Source organism: Haliotis rufescens, unplaced genomic scaffold (genome assembly GCF_023055435.1).
Source record: "Haliotis rufescens isolate VD_foot unplaced genomic scaffold, xgHalRufe1.0.p SCAF_16, whole genome shotgun sequence".
NCBI classification, from domain to species: Eukaryota; Metazoa; Mollusca; class Gastropoda; order Lepetellida; family Haliotidae; genus Haliotis; species Haliotis rufescens.
The window spans coordinates 7,880,265-7,907,079 of NW_025963846.1; the positions used below are offsets into that span (position 1 = coordinate 7,880,265).

Genomic DNA, 26,815 nt, shown 5'->3' on the forward strand with positions numbered 1-26,815 from the left:
GTATATTCGTCTATTGCAATAAAAGGACACTCGGTATATTCGTCTATTGCAATAAAAGGACACTCGGTATATTCGTCTATTGCAATAAAAGGACACTCGGTATATTCGTCTATTGCAATAAAAGGACACTCGGTATATTCGTCTATTGCAATAAAAAGACACTCGGTATATTCGGCTGTTGAATAAAACAACACTCGGTATATTCGTCTATTAAATGAAAGGGGTCTCGGTATATTCGTCTATTGCAATAAAAGGACACTCGGTATATTCGTCTATTGCAATAAAAAGACACTCGGTATATTCGGCTGTTGAATAAAACAACACTCGGTATATTCGTCTATTAAATGAAAGGGGTCTCGGTATATTCGTCTATTGCAATAAAAGGACACTCGGTATATTCGTCTATTGCAATAAAATAACACTCAGTGTATTCGTCCAATGCAATAAGAGGAATCCCGGTATATTCGTCTCTGGCAATATAAGGACTCTCGGTATATTCGTCTATTGCAATACTGGGACACTCGGTATATTCGTCTATTGCAATACTGGGACACTCGGTACACTTGTCCATTTCAATAAAAGGACACTTTGTATATTCGTCAATTGCAATTTTCAGTGTATAAATATATTTTAACAATTTCAAAAATGTGATTCTTTGTCTAAAGACAATATATAGATATACTCTAGTGAATGTTGTTTTACGCCTGAGTGATTCCACTCATACCATGACTCTACCTGATCCCTGTAAGCAAGGATTACTTGAGATCTCTGTTACCCCGGAGCACCACAGGGGTGCTGCCGTCCATGAAAACATATGGTCGTTGTAGGTTCAGTATGAAGCATGCATTAAATCCACACCGTAGTTTCATTACAATGATGTAATGCTCACCAAAACCGACACTAACTAAGCCTGAGTCAGCGACAAACATCTTCAAACAGGACCAGTGATCAACATTCACATGCCCTTGTTGTCATATGTCAAACAGCCCTGGGTCACCACCTGTGTCTGGGTGAGTCAATTTCACTTGGCACATTTTCGTCCGATTGGCTAGACAAAGTACATTGCAACCACATCAGTGAAGTAATAAACTGTCACGCTAAGAACCATATGCCTCTTCGAAAATGGAATGTGTTCGCAAAGCGTTTACAAGCATGAGATTTGCCAAAGTGCCTTTTATTATTTTATAATTACTTAATTTGTTTTAAAGTTGTCTACAACAATTCATTAACTGCATCATTTCAGGGCGTTACGATATACAGTATCAAGCTTTGTGGCTAGAAGTCTTGTTCTCCCGACCATAGCTACAAAAATCAATATCTATCAATATGCAGAATAATCTATTATTGATATTTATCAAAAGTCGTTTCTCACATTTGTCCATCACCTATTGAGCTTGTACGCCTGTTCCTTTGTATTAGGATGACCGCGGAACGAACTTTACAAATCTCTGTTTGAGTTTTAAAACTTTTCTTCATCACCAGAGCACCACAACGAAAACACGTTGCTCAAACTCTAAATTACCACAGACCTTACCCCGAGACATAGAGTAATAGGAGATTGACTGGGCGCGTACACCACCGTCAGATTAACACTTGACAACCCTCAGCACTGCTCCCTCCAACTCTAGGAAATCCCACCAGCGTTGTCTTTCAATACAAATAGACATTGGTCAAATGTCATGCGGGCAATTCAAACCCCCCGTCTCAAGCAAATGAAACCAGGATAGGCAAAACAAAGTCCTAACAGAATCGATGACGTTTCTGATCTAATAATGATCAAGATCCTCACCGCTCGTGTGCGGTGTTATGAGCAAATCCTCGTTCATAGCCTCACTTGTTTGCCCTACTGGTAATGAGATTTTTGTCCGACTAATTAAGTTTAGCTTTTGGTAATTGAACTGATTATTAATTACAGAGGAACATGACTGGAGTCAAATATACCGCGGACACAGCATTGTCCAGCAGCTAGGCATCAAATGTGATATGTTTACTCGGTTGATTAAACATCCTGGTATTGTACTAAATCATGCATTCGTAAGGTTATGTATAGTGGCTAGCGGTCAAGACGACTGGCGGATGCTTTGGAGCCATCAGTTATCCATCAAGAAGCACTTAATACTTAACAATTGGTCTCAGTTTGTGTTAATATATCAATTACCACACGTACTTGAAGCCTCCACACAAAGTAGCATATCCAAGGTGCCATGGGACTGCAGCAATGCATGGTCAATGGTCACGTAGTGTTTCATTAGGTACCATCAAGTTCAGTGGTCAGAATTACAGACCTGATTGATATAACGGTGTTTAATGCAATAATAGACACAAAAATGGCGGTTTCTTCGAAAGAGAAGAAAATTATTTTTTTTCAATATGATTTAATACCTTTCAATTCTACTAAATCTTTATTACGAGGATGCATCACTAAATCTAAATGATGCTTGAAAGGGGGATGAAAGTACGGTTATATATAATCTTCAGGGACGCAAAGAAACAAAGCCTCAATGAAATATTTCAACTAACGTATTTGACAGTCAATATAATCACGACTTTGTCTTTCCAATTACCGTGGGATTCGAGACATTCTCTAAATCCTTTGAACGTTGGACATTAAACTCTCAAAATCTATCGTGTCGATATTTCTCAGCGCAGACGAAACTTTCATTTCATGATAACACGAAGGCACTCGACTAATCTAATGAAATATTAAGTTAAAGGATTTCTTAAAGGTAAAAACTGACCGAATCATATTCTCTTTACAACGTCGGGGAATTTTCGTCAGACTATTCCCTCATGCTGCAATACCGATACGGCCGTCCTGGCGTCCATTGGAATCAATGCTTTATTCCTAGTGAAAGAAGTGTTAATCGACTTCTATATCCTCTTTGCTTTGGACCGTGCTGGAATCGATGCTTTACATAGGGATGCACGCTTCAGACCCTTTCCATCAGACGTACTAATAGCGTTATCGGCAACGTAAGAATTTTTGGAAAATAGTTCCTGGCCGATGGCTCCTGTGTCCAGCCGTTCTATTCTAGATTTCTCTCGACTTAGGGCTGGGGGATGAGGGATTGATTGTACGTACATTGCTCTATACCGTGACATTGGTCTAAATTCACGCTGTCACCCCAGTGCAGAAATTCTCTATAGCTTTGCGCTGTGAATCCCCTCGTATGACTGTAATCTCCCAGATCAATATTTAGAACCAGAGACCAATGTTAGATGACCACGGCTGAAATAGCGAAACCATACCGAAGCCTTTGGGGGCAACGGAGCAGAAAATGGTCCTTGACAAATGGGTCTGGAAGATTTGCTTTCCCGCCCTGGTAGGGATGGACGACGGTGAGGAGATACGGGAATTCAAAAAACTATAAAACAAATTGCTTTTCACTCTACACGGATCACCCGGTGGCTTTAATTCTCTTTCATGTAGAGGTGACGTCCTTTAAGACAGAGTTGCTAAAGTGGGAATATTTAACGAAGTACATATCTGGGTGACGCTAATGTCAGAGGTATAGTTCTAAAGGATGAAGGGCATTGTTCCTGTCAATATGAACCATGACTTCGGGGAATATCACGTAAACTAACGCCATCATTGACTTATCAATACGTAGTGTCAACCATTGACTGGCCATAAATGATTCATTAGCTATTTGTTCTCCATGTCATATTAACCAAAGTATTAACTGCTCTACACCACCTCCGCCTTTACTTAACATCACATTCTATACTATCTCACGATCGCGAGGGAGTTGTACATTAGTATCACATCATGGTAAAGTATTTAAGCTCCGTACTTACCAGGTAATTGATAGGGATAACCTCGTTCTGCCCAACATTCCACAGTTTGACGATTACACACTTGTGCAAAGAACTAAACGAACAGCTGATTTCGTCAATATGTCGTGATGTTTCGCATGGACTCGAGGTAATGAGGCTATCAGTGTAATGGACACACTAGATGCGAACTTATGACTTATGACGCTATGACTTCTCAGAGAATCATACAAAAGAAAGTATAATTTATTTTTCAGCAATATTACTATATTTATATAAATATCATTCATCTGAACAATGCCACTTCTTCCTTCCATTGATGACCTATCACATTGTAGGTCAGAAAGTATTTTCACATGTTAGTTTAGAATAGTTTCACATGTAAGTTTAGAATTGTTTCACATGTAAGTTTCGAATAGTTTCATATGTAGATTTGGAACAGTTTCACATGTATGTTTAGAATAGTTTCATGTGTAAGTTTAGAATAATTTCACATGTTAGTTTAGAATAGTTTCACATGTAAGTTTAGAATTGTTTCACATGTAAGTTTAGAATAGTTTCATGTGTAGATTTGGAACAGTTTCACATGTATGTTTAGAATAGTTTCATGTGTAAGTTTAGAATAATTTCACATGTTAGTTTAGAATAGTTTCACATGTAAGTTTAGAATAGTTTCACATGTAAGTTTAGAATAGTTTCATGTGTAGATTTGGAACAGTTTCACATGTATGTTTAGAATAGTTTCATGTGTAAGTTTAGAATAATTTCACATGTTAGTTTAGAATAGTTTCACATGTAAGTTTAGAATAGTTTCACATGTAAGTTTAGAATAGTTTCATGTGTAGATTTGGAACAGTTTCACATGTATGTTTTGAATAGTTTCATGTGTAAGTTTAGAATAATTTCACATGTTAGTTTAGAATAGTTTCACATGTAAGTTTAGAATAGTTTCACATGTAAGTTTAGAATTGTTTCACATGTAAGTTTAGAATAGTTTCATATGTAGATTTGGGACAGTTTCACATGTACAATGTGTGTTTAGAATAGTTGCATGTGTATATTTGGAACATTTGCGCATGTATTTTTAGCATAGTTTCAGATGTATGTTTAAAACAGGTTCATAACAGTTTAACATGTAGTTTCATCATCTGCATGTCATTCAACCTGTAACTATGTAACAGTGAATCGTGTGTGTAGACCCGGACTGATGGAAGCGAACAGTCTTTAATAGATGAGGGGCGGTCGGGTAGCCTAGTGGTTAAAGCGTTCGCTCGTCACGCCGAAGACCCGGGTTTGATTCCCGACATGGGTACAATGTGTGAAGCCCGTTTCGTGTGTCCCCCGCCGTGATATTGCTGGAATATTGCTAAAAGCGGCGTAAAACCATACTCGCTCACTCACTCACTTTAATAGATGAGAATTACAGGGCTGATATGACCAGACGCGGTGGAATACGAATAAACGAAAATAATATAAAATAAATAAATACGTGACGTGGACGGTTTTGAACAAACGTAGGCTGATGAGAAATGAGATGCGAATAGACGTGAATAGAAATGAATACAAGCGGACTGGTGTGAATGCACTTGAGAGAATGCACGCAGACTGATATGATGACGCGAACCTATGTGAATAGATGCGCACCCGTGGGAATGCACGCGGGCCGATGTGATTTACACGCTGACCAATGTGAATAGATGCGCACCCGTGGGAATGCACACGGGGTGATGTGATTTACACGCGGACCTATGTGAAAAGTTGCGCACCCGTGGGAATGCACGCAGGCCGATGTGATTTACACGCGGACCTATGTGAATAGATGCGCACCCGTGGGAATGCATGCGGGCCGATGTGATTTACACGCAGACCAATGTGAATAGATGCGCACCCGTGGGAATGCACGCGGGGTGATGTGATTTACACGCGGACCTATGTGAATAGATGCGCACCCATGGGAATGCACGCGGGGTGATGTGATTAGGCGTGCACTTGAATAAAAGCACGCGGGCTGCTGTGAACAGAAGCGGGCTGATCTGTACACAAAGAACCTCGTGTAAATCACATCAACCCGCGTGCATTCCCGAGGGTTGAATACAAGCGGCTACCTGGCTATATTTAAGAACAAAGATACAGATAGGATGCATAATGAGTATGGCCTATACAAGGCCATTTTGTTCTCAAGATCCGCCTTTAGCCTCAACAGTATTTGCACAAAGTCTTATTCTCCACGTATATTGACGCCGGTATTGTCGCATTTGTTCCCAAAGGAACGATTGTGATGGTGACCTATATTAATCATTATAAACAACAATGTCACAATTCCGTGCTTCGTCTCACAGCGTTAATGGCTACTTTGTTTACACTAAATATCTTATCAATATTTCACATCACCATATCGACATGATGCTACGGCCACCGTGGACACAAGCATACTGATTTCTTCTGTCTCTCATACACGATCACAATGGTCCTGTCATTGGCCATGTATCTGTGTGTAGTTCTGTACATAGTTCTGCCTGACACAAATGAACATTTCTCAGTGTCTTCAGTTTATGTGCTCACACCAACGATATAGACGGCAAGCAATCGCAATACACCGAGTGCAGGCTTAAAACAAACCAATTTAACATTCACTATACACCTAGCATATATCCTCTATACACCAACGTGTATAGGCTAATTGTACACACATTCAACAATATTACACCTTACGTTTATTTAGAACGTTTGGATCTAAAGAGAGAACAGAATTTGTCACCGATGTAGTATTAATAATATCTAAGATGAATATCACTTTTTACTTATTTGTCCATTTTATGTCGATTTAAGAACCCAAATCATTCATGATTATTTGTTCAAGTACCCTCATTTGCATACATTTTACTTACTGATGGATACTTAAAATACTGTTAGATGTTTGTCAATGTCCATGCTATGTATCTTAGAAAGCATGCACTTACTCAACGAATTAAGTTAACAGTTGTCATGGTAATTGGTGTATATTCTATTGCATAAATATACCCTGACATACATAGAAGGTCCTGGGTCTTCTCAGTGTTAAGAAATAAAGATTGATTTATGTTTATTTCTGGTTTCTGTTTTCCATGTCAAGCACATAGTTTCAACAAAATCGTTTATGCTTGAACAAATTGTGTGTTCACCAATAAAATAGTTTTCAAACATTTATTGTCATTATATCGTCTCATTGGAATCGTTAATGAAGAATTCTCTTAATTGTTCGTTTGAAAGAGATATATTTGATTAATGGATAAATAATAATTTCCACACAGACATATTCACATTCTCTAACTTGACAGAACTATAAAGTTAGATCTAGGTGAGTTTCTAAGACAGTGTCATCGACCGTTGCCACGGAAAACCCCCAGACCAACCTAATGACGACAGAGAAAGCTAAGTGTTTCAGCCCAATGATAGTACACTACTTGCCCTTGTACACAAAGCAAATAAATTCATACTACAGATCTGTTTGAAGCTTGAATATATATGGGAATTTTACAACCTCAGCCAGCCCTTCTAATACAAGCTATTGTACGAAAGTAGATCTTAACCTTTGTATGGTCCGGTTCTGAGCTGCCATTGACTATTACTGTGGCCACATATGCAAGATGTGGCCTGCTACCCAACTTCAAAAGATATTTAATAGGTTTAAAGAAGAATTTCCCGAGACCAGAGCCCCGATGCCAGAGCTGTGGGTCCCTGAATAAACCCCTAACGGTATAGTTAACTGAGGGAGCCACTGCCTTTAGTCATCAGATGGTCACACATGCCAATGTAATTTGTCTTTCTCTATATTTAGCAGTGACCCGGATTGGACGTACATGATTCAATACTTCTGGAGCTGAGTGCGGAACCCTTCCCTCAACATATATCAAAATATATGGTTGTCTAGACCGTTCACCGCGGCTATATAGTGCACTCCAAGCACATAAGGCCAGTTCCTGGACACTTGGGCCTTCGCTTAATGTAGTTTGCTTGGGTTAAGGCAATTAATCACGACTCCGACAGCTTTCTCAATAGCAAAATAAATACGGCTAAGTAAGGATGGCTCGGATTCGATCTAAACGTAGCTTTTTCATCTCACTGACACCACTATAACAGCAGACCTGGTCTGTCTTAAACCCAAGTTGTATAATTACACTGTGTATTCCACGTCAATACCTCCATCGGTGTGGACTTATGTATTGCATGCACACCTAAAATGTGTCTAAGTATTAAATACCCGTTAGACATGTTAAGCTCTAAACCTGTTTGGAATTGAATCGTACATGGAACTAAAGTTTGTATCTGTACGGGTGAAAGGATTTTACTTCAAGTGAGTGAGTTTGGTTTGAACAGTATTCCAGTTATATCACAGCGTGTCAGCTTCATGCGGGAAGAAATCCCGAAGTGATGCAGGTCTCAAACGTTTACCACTTTGGTGAAACCCACGGGCACGAGTGCTGACAAACCTAGAAACATAATGAGGCCGAACCGGGATTCGAACCCACGATCATAGGTTTTGGTGTGCCCAAGATATGCAGCTGCACAGCGAATTGCTGCGTCTTAGACGACTGGGCCACCCGTGCCCACGATTTCACTTCAAAGCCACAACATCCCCACAATGTGCGCGTTTAGATTATAGACATTTGTATATGCTGAAACATAGATTCAAAACATGTATCGGGGACACATGCAAGGTGAACATATTTTGGCCTCAAAACGGGACAATATGGGGACAATGAAGGTGTTCAAATTTCTGTTGAAAATATAAAAAGTTTTAGATTTTAAACATGTAAGATTCTGAGTGAGTGAGTGAGTGAGTGAGTGAGTGAGTGTTTTCGCCGCTTTTAGCAATATTCCAGCAGTATCAAGGCGGGGGACACCACACATTGTCCCATGTTGGGAATCGAACCCGGGTCATCGGCGTGACGAGCGAACACTTTAACCACTAGGCTACCCGAGCGCCCCTGTAAGATTCTGAACACATATCTAAACATGTTGTGAAATCTAAACTTTGGTCAAATGTACGAGTTTAAGTTTGTGTTTCAATCTAATTTTCTTACAGTGTATGTTTAATTAAGGTGTCAAAACCTGTCTAACGTTAAGTCTATAAATAACGACTGACTCAACAACAACTCCTGTACAGAGACACCTTATGAATACGTACACGGGTCATGTACAAACCGAACAGTAACTGTCGGACCCTTTCAACACCATCTTACAAAATAGATAATAACTTCATGAAATAGATAAATCTTTGACAAGGATGAGTTTATTTGGATGCACTGATACAGTTGGCACAAACCATTTCACCAAAGGTCAAAGAAGGCAATCTGTTCAATAAATATCTTGTAGAAGCTGCATTCCCGACTATCAGGTAACCCTGGTGATTACAGATCTTAAGGAACCAATCACATCAAAAGAGCTTTAATCACAGCAACGTTTAACCTGGGTCAAACGCCGAACAGGCAATGAATCCCCGTAACACCAACGTGAAAGTATTGACTTCATGAAGCGCTGATGAAGAGGATAATCCTCATTACAACCGACAGATGCATGGCTGATTGGCAGTTTTGCTCAGTAACGGGTATTGTTAATGTTAAGCGTTATACAAGAACATAATTAACGCAAACACTGTCTGTGTTTACATGGACCCTACAGACGTAGCATGCCACGCAGGATGTTTATTGACATTCCGAAATGTTAATGTCATCATGTCATCCCAGAAACTGGAATCCTTTCTCAATTTACCTCATCTTAGGGTTAAGAGTTTTCGTGCACGAAGAACAACAAAAATCGACTTCGATGTGATAACACAATAACAATATAAACTGAAGCACTTAAATATACACCTACATTACAGAATAGAACCATTTACCTAGCAATGCGAGATGTCACTGATCTCTAGTGTCAAGAACCGAAGATGCCACACAATACATTTTACAATGGCTGTGAAAGATTTTACTCAAATTTTAAGACTGACAAGTGCAATTGACCCGTGTCTATTTTACCCTTTTCTCATAAAAAACATCTTGAAAACATACAGGTATAAACCTTTTATGAGAGTAAATTCTTTATTAACTTTTCAGTTTCAAAGAGTTGACAAATGTGTCTACATACATTTAACAGTTTTAATGATGACAGAATGGTGATACTGAATCCTAAGCTAAAAATGCAACTTCAAAAGTCTTTTTTTCTTCTCCGAACTTGACCACCGTCGTAAACCCTAAGTAGACCAAACACACTAATTCCAATACTCGACCCGTGCGTATAGCTGGAATAAAGCGGCGTAAATCAAGACAGAAAACTTGACACAAACAACTGCATCAGCTTCTAATCACTGCTTTATCCGGTCAAGACTTGTTAATTTACATACGTCGTCATATAGCTGCAATATTGCTGTGTATGGCGGAAAACAAACCAATATACAATTTGACGCTTGCAAACTTGGGCATTTTCGGTCACACATAGAACATTTGAGCGTTCATGACTATTGTTCTTTCCGATTGAACAAGGACTTTCTTCCAGTGATAGTCAATGTGACACACTCTAACGAACACAAACAAACCTGTTCAGTCCATCTTTAAAATCACAGACCTTTTTCCCACCCATATCTGCAAGCCATGATACATTAATGCAGACGCAGGTGTGTTTCAGGGATGTCCAGCCCTCGCGTCTTCTTCATATTTCAGTCCTTCCAGGCAATACATCTCCGCGGAAAAAAACACAAATCATAAACAGTTTTTTTATGATTTGTCGGAACGGCAAGAGACTATAGCTAAACTAATTGGCATGTTTCCAAACTTTACACCGATTTTTATTTTTAATGTGAGTTTGTCAATTACACCTTGTTCTTTAAAGATGAAGCTGCAGACATAACGAGGAACATCTGCAGATTTGTTCAATGCAAGGTCACGTGTACATGCAGTGGCAATATTTCGCACTGAAACTGGAGCTCTGCAAACGCAATTACATGCTAAATCCCCAAGGGAAGCTCAGCTACAGTGCTGTAAAATTAACTACGGCATTTCAACAGCACCGATTCTCAATTATTCATCGCTATCTGGGTGCTCCAGAGGCGGCGGGTATAGGTGTAAAATTACCATCAAATGACGGACATTTCTTGGAAACTTGGAAGCGTTGACTTCCGTATTGTTCTTTTCATTACATCGCGTGGCTGATTTTTATGCTGTCATGTGCGGAAAAGCTGTCGTTTGATTGCGATGATTAACTGTTCAGATTCACGAAGCTGCAACGTCCGTCGGACATGCGTTGTAACGCTGACGTCAGGCTCTCTTGACGTCGGAATGGCAGAGTTGCATCCAGTCCCGGTATAATACTTGGACGCTCTGACTGATTGTGATTTTTCTTTGTGCTTTAACACCGCCCTCAGCAATATTCCAGATATATGACGGCGGTCTGATATAATCTATTCTGGACCAGAAAATCCAGTGATTGACATCGTGAGTATCGATCTACAGTGTTGCATCAACCAAGTCCGCCGGCCTGACCACCCGATCCCGTTAGTCGCCTCACACGACAAGCATGGGTTGGATGGGTGAGGCGTGAGTTCGTTGAAGAGGTAGCCGAAATATTATCCAGTCTCAAACCGACATTCATTAGAATATTAACGAACCACCTCAACATCCATAACGCGCACAACACTTGTACGCGCTAAGGGAAAAGACATCTTTCACCTGACGTTAAACGACGGTACTTGTTGTAACGCTGCCTTGCGATCGGTTCTAAGGGGACAAAAGAAGAACTGGTCAGGTCGGAGTCAATACAATGTGCCTGAGTATGGTATCCATGTTTAACTGCGGCATGGTATCTCAGTAAGCTAGCACTATAAAACAGGCATAAGCTCTGACGTTTACAAGCAGCCATACACACACGTTTATGAAAATAATTTTGAACGCGACGTCACCTCAATTTCACTTTAAGCCTGAACTAACGGTAAACAAAGCGGTCTCTCTATTGAACAGTTGAACAGAACGACCATATCATAGTCTCCCCGTGCAACACTTGGACGCTATGTGGTAAAGTAGTGTGTCATGCGTTAACAGTACACTAATTGGACGCTCAAACGTTAGAAACGTACAACACCTAAACGATCTATGGTTGGTTGCAACTTTATATAACACGACATCGTTCATGATTTGGAAGGTCTATGGCAAGACACTATTTTACCATGAATATATAATGGTTTAACATGAACATAGATGTGACTGCTTTGGAGGTTCCTAGTTACGCACGGGGATAAATAAGCTACAGTAACTTACGTTTATAACGAACGCTCTTATAACGAACTGACCGTTATAACGAACTTATTTTTTAATTTAGTCCAGGTCATTTGTTGTATATATGCTGACTATGCTTATAACGAACTACGGTTATAAGAAACTAAAATTAGTGGTCCCTTTGAGTTCGTTATAACCGTAGTTTACTGTACATAGGTTTGAATCCATTGTAAATAAATCCGAATCGAATGTGTGACCCGTGATATTGCACGGCCGAGTACACAATAGTCAAAGACGCTTACAAACCAGTACTGTACAGAATGCTTTAAACCATTCACACTCGTATCCCAATGTCCACGAATAAAGTACAAACTGCTGTTTCACAAAGCCACAATTAAAACATATGTCTACGGACCCAACAACAATACATCACGGCGTAAATGTATCACTAATGCGAGGACTATCGCTTGTAACATCGGCCCTATCTCGTCAAGTAAATTAATGTCCGAGACTTCGGGGATCAGCCAGCTCTTTGCTTGTGTGAATGAACGTCATATATACATTATTGCAACGGTGTAATAAATAAACACAGTACACGTTAATGTCAATGGTTTATCCACATAAATCCATTTGATCAAACATCAATCGTATCCAGTGACACTCCGGCGGTTGTTACCAGGCGTACCATCGTTACAATATCACAGTGTTAAAGCAAATTATCAAGATATTTGTCAGGCACATACGCCTATGATATAAGTCAACAGATTGACAAATGTGATGACACTGTGCAAGTGGGCAACACAGTTTAGCTTTTAGAGATGGTCCAGATTTATTCAGTAGATCCACGCCAAGCTATGATTATCCCATACTTTGACCTGTAATCGACATGCAATGGTGTTTGATGGTGCAAAGAGTAAATAGTGCGCGATGATTCTGTATTTACCTAGTAATTTAGACCTTGTATTATTGAGCGGGAACGACTCTCAGCACACTCTTTAATGGTGCTCTTATCAATCGGCGAGGAATATTTGGCTCGTCTATTGTTTAATATTTGTGTGTTTTTGTCATCCCAGTGCCCATAATGATTCTGATATGGGGCTATGCCTCGCTCTTATGTAAATTTAAAAGAGGATGGTATCGAATTTAGTCTCGACAACGAGATCAGGCGTCCAGTAAAATGGGATATTTGTATTCTGCCAGCACTTCAAACTTGCTGGAAATCACGTTATCGCCAATTTCTTCCTACAATTAAACAGGTTAATACACGTGGATGTATTTGAAGCTAAACAATGACGGCATAACACGAACGCTTCGTAATTAAAGCAATTCCTTGAATGCAATATTGACAATTTGGAAAGGTCGTTACAGAGTTTGAGAGTCAACGTAACCTTAAGAAAACGTATCTAAAGAAGTGTCTTAAAGGGAAGTAAAAAGTCTCAGCATTTTTCTGAAGTAGGCGAAAGGCCACACGACATACAACTCTTTATGAGGGACCTACTGTCAGTGGGCATAGGAGTCATAGTAGCAGCAGCCGTTGAAACATGGTGTGTGCTGCTGCTGCTGATGCTGATGATGCTCATGATGATGACTGTAAATAATCTTGACCAGACAATCCAGTGACTGACACTCTATTGGCCATTTATATTGTTCATATTTCCAAACCACACAGGGGATATCAATACCCCGGTCACTGGATCAGTGTGCATTCAAGAATCATTCTCAGCTCCCTGAGGAGTATACACATCAAGCTGTCTGTTGGGAGCTAGAAGGTTAATAGACACATTGTCATCTCATCCTACCGTGTACCCATTAACTGCTGGGTGAACAGAGGCATATTTCGAACAAAGTCACCTGCCCAAGGAGACACCAAACATGTGCTTCAGTGTGGGCAGGACCGAAGCCCTAGAAAGTCCCAGGAGTCAAGACTTCACGTGATTTGTGACCACGTCCCACCACCACTGAGCATGAGTATCAGCGAGCCTGACAGGCCGATCCCGTTAGTCGCCTCTTACCACAAGCATGGGTTGGTGAAGGCCAATTCTAACGCGTTCTCGGGGGACAGGATACGTACTATTTGTAGTAGACGTAGAGTGAGTGAGTCAGTATGGTTTAACGCCGCTTTTAGCAATATTCCAGCAACATCACGGCGGGGGACACCAGAAATGGGCTTCACCCAATGTACCCATGTCGGGAATCGAACCCGGGTCTTTGGCGTGACGAGGGAACGCTTTAACCACTAGGCTACCCGACCGCCGCTGGACCTAAGATGTTCCAAATATGTTACTATAACCATATATACAACCATTACCGTATAGCATGTGCTATATGACCAAGGCCTCTCAGTATAATGAATAAAATACTATAATTGCATTTGTTAGAGGCAGCAAAATAATATCTGAAGTAATAATTTGTTTCTTTCTCTGTTGTTTTACGCCCAAGTCAACCGTATTCGAGCTATAAGACGAGTGCTAGGGACTTCCTCTACACTGGGTTGAAATGCGGTAACAAGTGCAGATTTGGTGAGTAAATTGGCTTCATCGCCGCTAGGATCACGGTGCGTCAGCTTGGTGTCGAAGGGCAGCTCATGTGACGTGGGTCGTGAACCACCCAACACACAGTTAGTTACAGGCAGACAAAGTTAGATACCACTGGCGACTCACGGTCAACTAATTGGCAGCAAATTGGCCCATCGGAGCACAACAAGTGCAGGACGAAGAAGCAGGACATGAGTAGTAGTAACAGTAACAGTAGCAACAGTAGCAGTAGCAGCAGCAGTAGTAGTAGTAGTGGTAGTAGTAGTAGTAGTAGTAGTAGTAGTAGTAGTAGTGGTAGTAGTAGTAGAATGAGTAGATAAAACATGGTAGCAGCAGGAGAAGAAGGGGGTGTATAGTAGAAGTAGCAGTAATTTAGTAGCAGTAATGGTAGTAGATGTAAGTTCAGCAGAAGTAATGGCAGCAGTAGAATTTAAAGTAGTTGTAGTAGCCGTAGCAAAGATAGTAGGAGCAAAAGAAGCACCAATATTAATTATATCAGTAGCAATATTAAAAGTGACAACAGCAAAAACAAATAGTAGTAGTAGTAGTAGTAGTAGTAGTAGTAGTAGTAGTAGTAGTAGTAGTAGAATGAGTAGATAAAACATGGTAGCAGCAGGAGAAGAAGGGGGTGTATAGTAGTAGTAGCAGTAATTTAGCAGCAGTAATGGTAGTAGTTGTAAGTTCAACAAACTAGTAGTAGTAGTAGTAGTAGTAGTAGTAGTAGTAGTAGTGGATGCGATGGTTCGGCCACTAGATTTACATGCGTTGCCTAGCTGCATTAATGGGAAACAACTTACTAGACACTTCCCTCTCAAAAATAACGTCGTCTACTGTACGACGTCATCATGTTGCGAGCGCATATTCGAAACTCCAGAAGCGACGTCACGATAAAACAATGTTTCATCGTGAAATAAACTATGATTTATTGCGTAACATGTGGTCATGAATAAAACTGTCAGATTGTATCATAAAAGAAAGTATTGTAAATGATTACAACTCCACATCCTCATCTACATCGGATAGTGTTGCAGTGACTATATCGGTAATATATGTAGGCGTTTCTTGCAGCAAATAAACCAACATGTTGTGGTTGTCCAGTACATGCGTCTTGAACACCTAACCATCACTCGACGCGTATTTCTATCCTATCTATTATCCAGCCAGTATCCAGCTTCTATGGTCTGTCTTACAGACCCTGATACAAATATATATATCGAATATAGCCCATGCAAGTCTGTAATGTTTGGCAAGTCTAGATTACTGCAGTATCAGGAATGAAGAGGGTCACTGGGCTCCCTTTTATTATAGTTTTATTAAGATAGCAGAACAACTGTTTGTTTCTGTACGATATGTTCATTTCAGAGACTAGATGTTAGTCTTCAGCTTCAGTTTCAGTTATCATCCTTTCTTTGCTGCATTATTTACAATCTGTTCTCCAACATCCAATATGCCTCTGGAGTCCAACACGAAACATCTGTCCTCCAACATCTGTAGCCCTATCACCCATCTAAACCCTCAGTTTCCACCTCCATCCATACAGTTAGGTGCGACAGGAACTGACAAACATCAAAACACATTAACACTATACTGTCTAACCTTAACTTCATATTATTCGACATTAACTCTATATCGTCTGGTATGAACACTTTATTGCTTAACGTCTAAATCATCACTTGTACACAGAAGACGTAATTCAAAGTTAACCTCGTTTTGACTTTCAACAGTAAATGGACTATCGTGTGACTGGAATTCTGATTCATCACTTTTCTGGTGTTGTTTACATGCCGTCGTGACAGGACATGAGTGCTGCTACAGTAAACTACGTTTATAACGAACAAACTTATAACGAACTGGCGGATATAACGAACTGTTTTTTGGGTCCCGGCTATTTGCTGTATATATGCTGTATATATGCTATATATATGCTTATAACGAACTACGGTTATAACGAACTAAAATGTGTGGTCCCTTTGAGTTCGTTATAACCGTAGTTTACTGTATGTGGTTTCAGGCAACACACAGGTGTTGTTTATGCAAATAGACGGAGTGACTTACCCTTTTCGCTAACGCTTCAGTGACCCATTCAGTATAATGTTCACCTATACTTTGCATTTTACGTCTGATGGTATCTGTTTCGGCGAAAACCGAGACGTTTTATACTAACTGTATGATATCGTACACAAATGGAGCGACCCGCACAGTACATCATGTATTATATCTGTAGCACTCTGATTTGAACGGGGGCATGTGTGGCTGAGTCGTCAAAGGGGCCGCGATTCGCTGTGCAGAGTTGCGTCCCTTGGGCACGCCAGAAATCTATGATTGTGGGTTCGAATCCCGGTTCGCCCCGATTATGTTTCTAGGTTGGTCAGCAACATACCCGTGCTCGTGGATGTCACCGAAGTGGTAAACGTCTAAGACCTGCATCACTTCGGGCTTTCCCCCAACATTAAGCTGACACGCCGTGATATAACTGGAATACTGTTAAAAGCGGCGTTAAACCCAACTCACTCACTCACTGATTTGAACAGTAAACTTAAAACTTTCACAATCTGGCAAAGTACGTAAATGTCTTCCTCACAAATGATTTCTGGGCCAGTTGAATCCATTGGCCGTATCAAGCTTTTCTACATTATAAACATTAACCCCGTCGTTTGTGTACGAAGTGAACTTTTACTTAACACAACGATACCATGGTTGATTTTTGGATTAATGCATTTTGACGTCACTGCGACAATTAAACTCTATAACAGCCAACATTAGCTTTATCAGACAATACTTCTACTTTAGCCAAAATAGGCTCCACATTATTCAACATTAACTCTACCTTGCCCAAGATAGTCTCTACGTCATCCAATCCACCAACCGTCTTCCTTTAACCCAAATATTCGCCATACAGCATGACTTACTCGCCCTGTATCACCCAGACCTCGCCCCTTTGGCAATACTGTACGCATCACTCGCCCAACAACACCAAAAGTCTCCTTGAATCTCCAATATTCGCAATACAGCATGCATCACTCGCCCAACATCACCCAATACTCGCCCTTTATCTCCAATATTCGCAATACAGAACGCATCACTCGTCCTACATCACCCAATACTCGCCCTTTATCTCCAATATTCGCAATACAGATCGCATCACTCGTCCTACATCACCCAATATATCTCCAATATTCGCAATACAGAACGCATCACTCGTCCTACATCACCAAATACTCGACCTTTATCTCCAATATTCGCAATACAGAACGCATCACTCGCCCTACATCAGCCAAATACTCGACCTTTATCTCCAATATTCGCAATACAGAACGCATCACTCGCCCTACATCAGCCAATACTCGACCTTTATCTCCAATATTCGCTATACAGAACACATCACTCGTCCTACATCATCCAATATATCTCCAATATTCGCAATACAGATAGCATCACTCGCCCTACATCAGCCAATACTCGCCCTTTATCTCCAATATTCGCAATACAGAACGCATCACTCGTCCTACATCACCCAATACTCGCCCTTTATCTCCAATATTCGCAATACAGATCGCATCACTCGTCCTACATCACCCAATATATCTCCAATATTCGCAATACAGAACGCATCACTCGTCCTACATCACCAAATACTCGACCTTTATCTCCAATATTCGCAATACAGAACGCATCACTCGCCCTACATCAGCCAAATACTCGACCTTTATCTCCAATATTCGCAATACAGAACGCATCACTCGCCCTACATCAGCCAATACTCGACCTTTATCTCCAATATTCGCTATACAGAACACATCACTCGTCCTACATCATCCAATATATCTCCAATATTCGCAATACAGATAGCATCACTCGCCCTACATCAGCCAATACTCGCCCTTTATCTCCAATATTCGCAATACAGAACGCATCACTCGTCCTACATTACCCAATACTCGCCCTTTATCTCCAATATTCGCAATACAGATCGCATCACTCGTCCTACATCACCCAATATATCTCCAATATTCGCAATACAGAACGCATCACTCGTCCTACATCACCAAATACTCGACCTTTATCTCCAATATTCGCAATACAGAACGCATCACTCGCCCTACATCAGCCAAATACTCGACCTTTATCTCCAATATTCGCAATACAGAACGCATCACTCGCCCTACATCAGCCAATACTCGACCTTTATCTCCAATATTCGCTAAACAGAACACATCACTCGTCCTACATCATCCAATATATCTCCAATATTCGCAATACAGATAGCATCACTCGCCCTACATCAGCCAATACTCGCCCTTTATCTCCAATATTCGCAATACAGATAGCATCACTCGCCCTACATCACCCAATACTCGCCCTTTATCTCCAATATTCGCAATACAGAACGCATCACTCGTCCTACATCACCCAATACTCGCCCTTTATCTCCAATATTCGCAATACAGAACGCATCACTCGCCCTACATCAGCCAATACTCGCCCTTTATCTCCAATATTCGCAATACAGAACGCATCACTCGCCCTACATCACCCAATACTCGCCCTTTATCTCCAATATTCGCAATACAGAACGCATCACTCGTCCTACATCAGCCAATACTCGCCCTTTATCTCCAATATTCGCAATACAGAACGCATCACTCGCCCTACATCACCCAATACTCGACCTTTATCTCCAAACGTTCACTCATGACTAAACATGTTTTGCCCTCGTTAACTAAAAACTCGCCCGACCAATAAAACTCGCGAACGAAACAAAAATGTCATCGACAAGATAAAAGTAGTGTGTGGACTATTCTGGTCGTGTACCTACAAATGTATCAGGTTCATTATACATTGAATCAATCCACTAATCCATGAATCATCCCACTTCTTAATGAATCACAAGTCCGTGACGCGATACAACATTGTCCTTTCATCGCAAAAGAACAAAGGCATCATTGATTAAACACACAAACAGTTCACTCGGGAGACATATTCGTCTTACGAATGTGAAATAATTGCCACGGTATAACACATGATGAATGTAATTCTCAGGATGTCCGACCGTCAGTGTCACAGAACGGTCAGTCTCCGCTTCCTATTAATGTTAAATGAAAAATAAACATTATTTTCTTTGTTAATAGGGAAGGTCTGAATGCCCTTGCACAACCCAATTTGTCCGAAGTGACGCGCGCTTGATTGTGTGTGTACGAGAGAGAGGGATGGAAAGTGAGAGAGAGAGTAAGAGATGGAGAGGGAGAGAGAGATAAAAGAGAAAGAGAGAAAACGAGAAAGAGAGGGAGGGAAGGGAGAGAGAAAGAGAGAGGAGAGAAAGAGAGAGGGGAGAGAGTGGGAGGGAGAGACAGAGAGAAGAGAAAGAGAGAGGGGAGCGAGGAGACAGAAGGGAGAGAGAGAGAGACTGACATCTCTGCCCATTTAGTTGCCTCTTGCGACAAGAATAGGTTGCTGTGGACCCATTTTAACCCAGAATTCCCACGAGGGTGTGATCTGTATGATGGGAGATTCAAAAGGAACAGGAACACCGTCCAGATTAATTATGACGAACCCTGCTCCAGCGTATGTATGTGCATAGTTTTGAATACAAACTTTTTACACGTAAGTTCATTGTTGCCAGTGTCCACACAATATGTTAAGGTTAAAACTCCAAATCGTTATACAATGCCCTTTTACGGCAGTCGTATTGCAATATACATGTTAGATGCCGAACAATCGATACGTGCGCATCTGTTTAAACTGCTGACGTTGTAAATATCAACATTTCTGTATTCTTAATGTAATTTACGGCGCAGTAACATACAGCGTGCGGCATGTTGAACTAAATCTCACGATCTTAATCAAATCTAGAGCGCGAACTCCGTCTTCAATCATAATGTCGTCTTGATTCTAGTAATATCAATCTCATTGTCCGTGGCCTCGGATGCATTGCTACAATGACCACTAATAGTGTTACGGAAGAACTAATACCTTGACTGATGTGACATAATTTTAAGCATTAGCTATACTTCGATCGGTTATTAGAAGGCATGCAAGAAAGACAATGTTAATGACCCAACTTGTAGTTGTTGGAGTGATGAATACACTCCGACAGTGGTATAACTGGCGACACAATAATGACACACACTCATTCAATTCTATGTATTAATGATGTAATGCATTTCAATCACGGCTACAATGTTCTGATTGAAGTCATTGATATTGACAGTAATTCGCATTCAAGTTACCGTTAGATAACACTATTTGGTATTGCTCTTTGAAGTGACCATACCAATACACCCTTCGCTAAACCGCCTTGATGGATTTTTTCTTTTCATCACATAACACGAGCAATGTACTTTCTATCATAATACCACATCCCGCATCCACGCGAACGATATGATACTGATTTAAAATAAATCTGTTAAATATTTTTGAATTATTAATAAAGTAAAAAAGTGACATTACGAAACTATAAGATATATTTTGTTAACGCATTACCATCTAGTAATCTACGTGTTACGACAGGTGCAGTTGTCTGAGACCTCGGCGCGGACTGGCGTGCATGGGACGACCTCGACTATATAGAAGATTGATGGTGACCACCGTTGCTGAATCAAGGATAGGAGCCAATATACTCACCAGTAGTCCCGCCTCGGGATTGTTTGGGACACTCCAACACGATGCAGTCAATCATACGATTCCACTCAGGTTTTGAAAACGTCACTTGATAGGAAAATTAGATACTGTCACTCCACAAGCACTGCGTGCAGGCTTCGCGGTCAAATACTGGTGATTTGCTTCCTGAGCGGAGACGAGCGGAGTAGCGGCTTGCCGCTCAGCTAGCAGCCTTCTGAACGGGACTCTAGCGATACAGCCTGGTCATACCGGCAAATCATCTCGTGGTTCAGCTCACTTCATCACTATGAACACCCTTTAGTTGATCTAGCCCGTAGAAAACAAACTTGTCTTTATTCCACAGCAGTGGAGCTACTTACAAAGTAAAGAAACACAATTAATGTATAAAAGCATGTAAGATGCAGCGGTGGGCTTTTTTCCCTATACCTATACTGATCGATAGACAACGGGATGTATACGAAGCATTATTAACTGGCAAAATAATGACGTAGGTTCTAATGGAGCTGCTTTGTTACGTGCAGGCAGAAGGGGAAGATTTTACAATGATGACAGTGCTGGCATCATCAGCAAAGACTATTGACTTTCTGATAATTCCAGATATTAATAGAGGAATCAACAGCGACGGGGCAACATGCTCTTTATCATATAATTCATTCCGATACCTTTGAAAAGGTATCCCCAGCGAATATAATATGCAGCTAGTCATATGTGAAAACATCTGCAATGCGCTGTAATGTTTTATTCATTTGTTCTCTATGTGCTGATTTTATGCACATATTTACTTCATTCTATGAATATGAGCATTTTGAGTGACAGCAGTGCAAGAACAAGTTGTTCCTTAGCGTGACATGCAGCGAAAAAGAAGCAAGGAGGCAGATCTTTGAGCGTGCTTGGGCATAGTCGCCATCGGCGTTGATGAGGGTGCATGATGTAATTGTGAGATGCACTGTCGCACCTATTACACTAACCAGGTGATATACGTTGGCACACCTGTCCTATCGACGCCAGGGTCACACAGCTGATATCCGCCATATCGAACTGATTCACATGAACAATTAAAAGGACGTAGGAATCGATTTACATTACTATGCGATAATATGCATCAATACTGCAATACACAAACATACTATTCTGTAAGCGCACATACATATTGAACTGCCAGGTAGATGTACGAATTCACATCTATGAAGATGTACACATACGCTAACCTTACAGTTTCTATGCTGGAGTAGGGACGGTCGGCTAGCCAAGTGATTAAAGCGTTCGCTGGTCACGCTGAAGACCCGGGCTCTATCCTCAACATTTGTACAATGTGTGAAGCCCATTTCTCGTGTCCTCCGCCGTGATGTTACTGGAACATTGCTAAAAGCGGCGTAAAACCATACTCACTCACTCACTTACTATGCTGAAGCCAAAGCATTCTTTTTCAGCCGACCAGACTAATCTCTCCACCAGTTATCTAATTGTCATTTAAAGAAGAAGGAGGAGGAGGAGGAGAGGGAGGAGGAGAGGGAGGAGGAGAGGGAGGAGGAGGTCACTGAGAAACTAATTCAAAAGCAATATACAAGTTCAGACCAAAGTTATATTATATAGGTGGGTGAGTATGATTTTAGCAATATTCCCGCAATATCACGGCGGCTGACACCAGAAATGGGCTCCACACATTGTACCCATGTCGGAAATCGAACCCGGGTCTTCGGCATGACGAGCGTACGCTTTAACCACTAGGCTACCCGACCGCCCTATTATATAGATAAAAAATATACATTCAATGCATACACATTCAATATGGATACATCTTCAGATTATGATTGGAAGATGCTTTTTGTTTACGTTTTACCATCAATGACATTCTAATTTCTTAATAACTGAGGCATCAGCTTTTTAAACGAATATCTACTGGTCACGTGGAGACATGTGTATGGTTTATCAACCAGAGAAACTTCGCACTATAGATACCTAAGGTCTGTGTAGAAATCACAAGAGGTTACAAAGTGTACTTCGTCTTCGATGGCATTACTGTTAGATTATTTACACTTTCTATCCTCTAACGATGTATTCGGGAGTGAAACCTTCCGGTTTTTAAACCTCAGGGCAAAGTTCCACAACGGAGCTTTCTTCAAATACTTCTTTGAGATCTACATAAATTTAAATCAGTATCTGCAGTTTAAAAGTCTTCAATTGTTGTATGGTAGTTGTTCGAAGCGGCGTTAAACCCAACTAACTTACTAAGTATATAGCAGTTGATATTGTATAATTGCCATGTGTGACTTTGTTAGCAAACCAAAGGCGTTATTGTCCATGAATATTACTTCTATGTGTTACAGGATCCAAGTTTTGGGTTGACGAATGGTCACAGAACAGGATCCGAAAATCTAATTGTTGAAAATGCTAAAAATATATAATCTGATATTACAATATTGTACCCAGGTGTTGTCGAGGTGTGTTTTCTAGACATTACGTGGGGGATGGTATTGTGCTTAAGCTACTATCAGATTTTTCCTTGATATACAGCTGTTTACAATCCACGACGTCTTGGTCGGAGAATATATAGAAACTCTGACCTCTAGTACTGGCCGACGTAGGTGAACTGACTTCAGCCACAAGTGAGAAAATCGTTATTGTAAATCGTTATTTAGAGAGAGTCAGGGTGGGGGAGATATAGATAGAGAGGAGAGAGGGAGGGAAAGAAGGAGAGAGAGAGAGGGGGGGGGGGGGGGGGGGTAGGGAGATCGTGAACGAGGAGAGAGAGGGGGGGGTGAGGAGAGAATGAGATCGAGAGAGACTATTCCAATTGTTCTGTGGCGACTCGGATTAATCTTATGTTGCTAATGATGTTTCTACATCGATATTATATACATCATTATGTGACCTATGCTGTTGTTAGTCATACTGCCATCTCTTCCATCAATACTGCCATATCTTTATGCTGACCTTTCCTCTATCGTTACTGCTGTATGTTTATACTGCCATCTCCTCTATCAATACTGCCATGTCTTTATGCTGACCTTTCCTCTATCGATACTGCTGTATTTTGATACTGCCTTCTCCTCCATCAATACTGCCATATATTTATGCTGACCTTTCATCTATCGATACTGCTATATGTTTATACTGTCACCTCCTCTATCGATACAGCTATATGTTTATACTTTCATCTCTGTCGACACTGCTATATGTTTACACTGTAACCTCCTCTATCAATTCTGCTGTATGTTTATACTGTCATCCCCTCTATCGATACTGCTATAAGTTTATACTGTCATCTCTATCGATACTGCTATAAGTTTATACTGTCATCTCTATCGATACTGCTATATGTTTATACTGTCATCTCTATCAATGCTGCTATATGTTATACTGTCATCTCCTGTATCACTGTTGATGTATCTTTGTTAAAATGTATGTGATAAGTCTGACGAGATACTGTATGATGTCACGTTGCACGGATTTTAAGAATAGACTGTTGGACTCGATGGAAAACACAACCAAACAATATGCTTCGCATGCTGAAGACATTCCCATTGTGACAGAAACCCCAAACAGGTATCAGAAAGTTATTCAACGAGCAACTTTATACTATTATCACATGTAATGTTTCGGCAAATTCTATTTTTCAACATGGCGTCAAGTAAGTGCGGGGCAGAGTCGTCTTTCTTGGCCGTGAAGAATACACAGTCATGAAGAACACTCGACGTCTCAGATCTCCAAAGGTCTTCAATACCTCTCATGGGCTGTTACGGAAGACGTGAGAGTATCCTCAACACATTAAAGCAGAACTCTGAGCTATCAAAGCCTGACAGTGCCATCAAAGATGCCTCTTTTCTAAGGGAGATAATCGAAAATAGGAATCCCTGATGAGCTATGCATTTCGTCCTCCGTATAATCAGGTATATTATCTTGGCTTGTTACAGAAGCTCCATTGAACCTGCTAGGGGCTTCAACCTTGGTTTTTATTCCTATCATATCTGTACATTGCTGATTATCAAAAGCAAATTATAACTTTTTATCTTCTTTTACATTTCTTGACATGAGAGGAGAAACATCGAAAGATCCTTCTGGATCTGTACGGAGAAGGTTATAAACAGTGATCACAAAGTAGACACATATAGGACCTGAACGTCAAATTAGACCTTTGTCGGTCGATACTAAGGTACCTGACCTCAATGATGAAATAAATTACTGCATTACATAAGGAAGTAACATGATTTGCTTTACGGAGAAGCAATTTGAACTATGAGGATTCATTAACGTGTATGTAATTTGCAGCTGTAGAATGCTCATACAGTGAATGTAAGTAAAAATTTGTTATCTGTACATTAAAAAAATGAAACATGTTTTACAATAAAGGCTATTTAACATATGTTGTAGTTTTCTAACTTTAGAATGTACTCATTCGACCATTAGGTGGTAAGCATTTCAGTCTGACATAAACATTGTATTTCGGACTCCCACTGAGGCGGTATATCCCTTGTAAAAGACATGTCGCGATTTCCTGTCATGGGTTTGTTATTTCATACTCAAAGACCTCATAACCTCTGTTGATTCTCTTATTTTTCATAATAAATTTAATATTACATATGTTCCCGTTTTATGTCAGTTGTACGATTGACTTGCCCGTGCATGTGTTTGTGACAACTTTCGCGAACACCTTATGCCATCACTATGTGATAGTGATTCATTATAACATAAACTTGATGAACAGTGTCAGTCTCCGTTTATATAACTTTACCCACATGGTTCCTATGTCCCATTGCCCACGGCACTTGCTGCTGGTGCGTGAACGTCATATCAGCAGTGATATACAGATATACATCATACACAATATTTTTACGAATGGTACATTTCCCAGTGATGGCGCCTTCTGTAATACTTACATAACACACAATCAATCTCAATGATGTTAAGCCAATCAACAGCAGTATTCACGATGTTGGTTATGATGCAGAAATAGCCCTCCCAAGCGTGTCTTTTTTCAATAATTGTCGTGAAATGATGAAGAGGGTTCCAGCAGTGCCACAGCTAAAGAAAAGAATTACTAGTTTGGGAATCGACAGTTTTCGTCTCGTGAGAAACTAGAAGCAATGCGAGATTCCCCGTGGACTTGTTATTGAGATGGATGACAGTGTCTTTGTATGGACAGCTTCCTGTTGTGTGCGCATGCGTATTAAGCACGTTGGAAATGAGGACTAAACCCTGACTCAAGTGGGAATAACCAGGAGAGGGAAACATACGGAAATGAAATATCGACAGATACCTAGGGTGTTGAGTGGTGGGGGTCCTTGTGACGTGACGGTCAGCAGAATATGAGAGTTGGAGAGACAACATAAATACTTAAAATCTGTAAATGTGAATTAACATCAACGGATACAAACATACTTTACACCAATATATCTGTCTGCACGATGTAATACGGGCAACTTTCGTGTGAAGCCAGGTCAGTAAACACCAAAAAGTAGATTGAAAGCTCTTATCAACCATCTATGCTAGCACCTGTTTCCAGACGAGGAAATGTGTCATTTTTTTCTTATGCTTCGTTGTGCACAGGTTTGTATAGTTTAGAATTGTCAGAAATAATCTGAAATTAAACTAGGACTATCAAAAGAAGCCTGTGTAAGAACAAATTAGCACAGGTGTATTTCTTAAATT

At 40.5% G+C, this 26,815-nt stretch overlaps 1 protein-coding gene across 4 annotated transcripts in view; it reads right to left on the minus strand.

The window, feature by feature from the left end:
- LOC124134084 (metabotropic glutamate receptor 3-like) overlaps nt 1-26,815 on the minus strand; it is a 152,450-nt gene that overhangs the window by 58,591 nt on the left and 67,044 nt on the right. The window contains exon 1 of one of the 4 annotated variants that reach the window (XM_046498745.2): nt 21,170-21,401. The exons of the other annotated variants lie outside the window; for them this stretch is intronic. The gene's annotated coding sequence lies outside the window, so the exon portion shown is untranslated. Of the gene's footprint in view, nt 1-21,169; nt 21,402-26,815 lie in introns of those variants that run through there. 4 annotated transcript variants of the gene reach the window in all.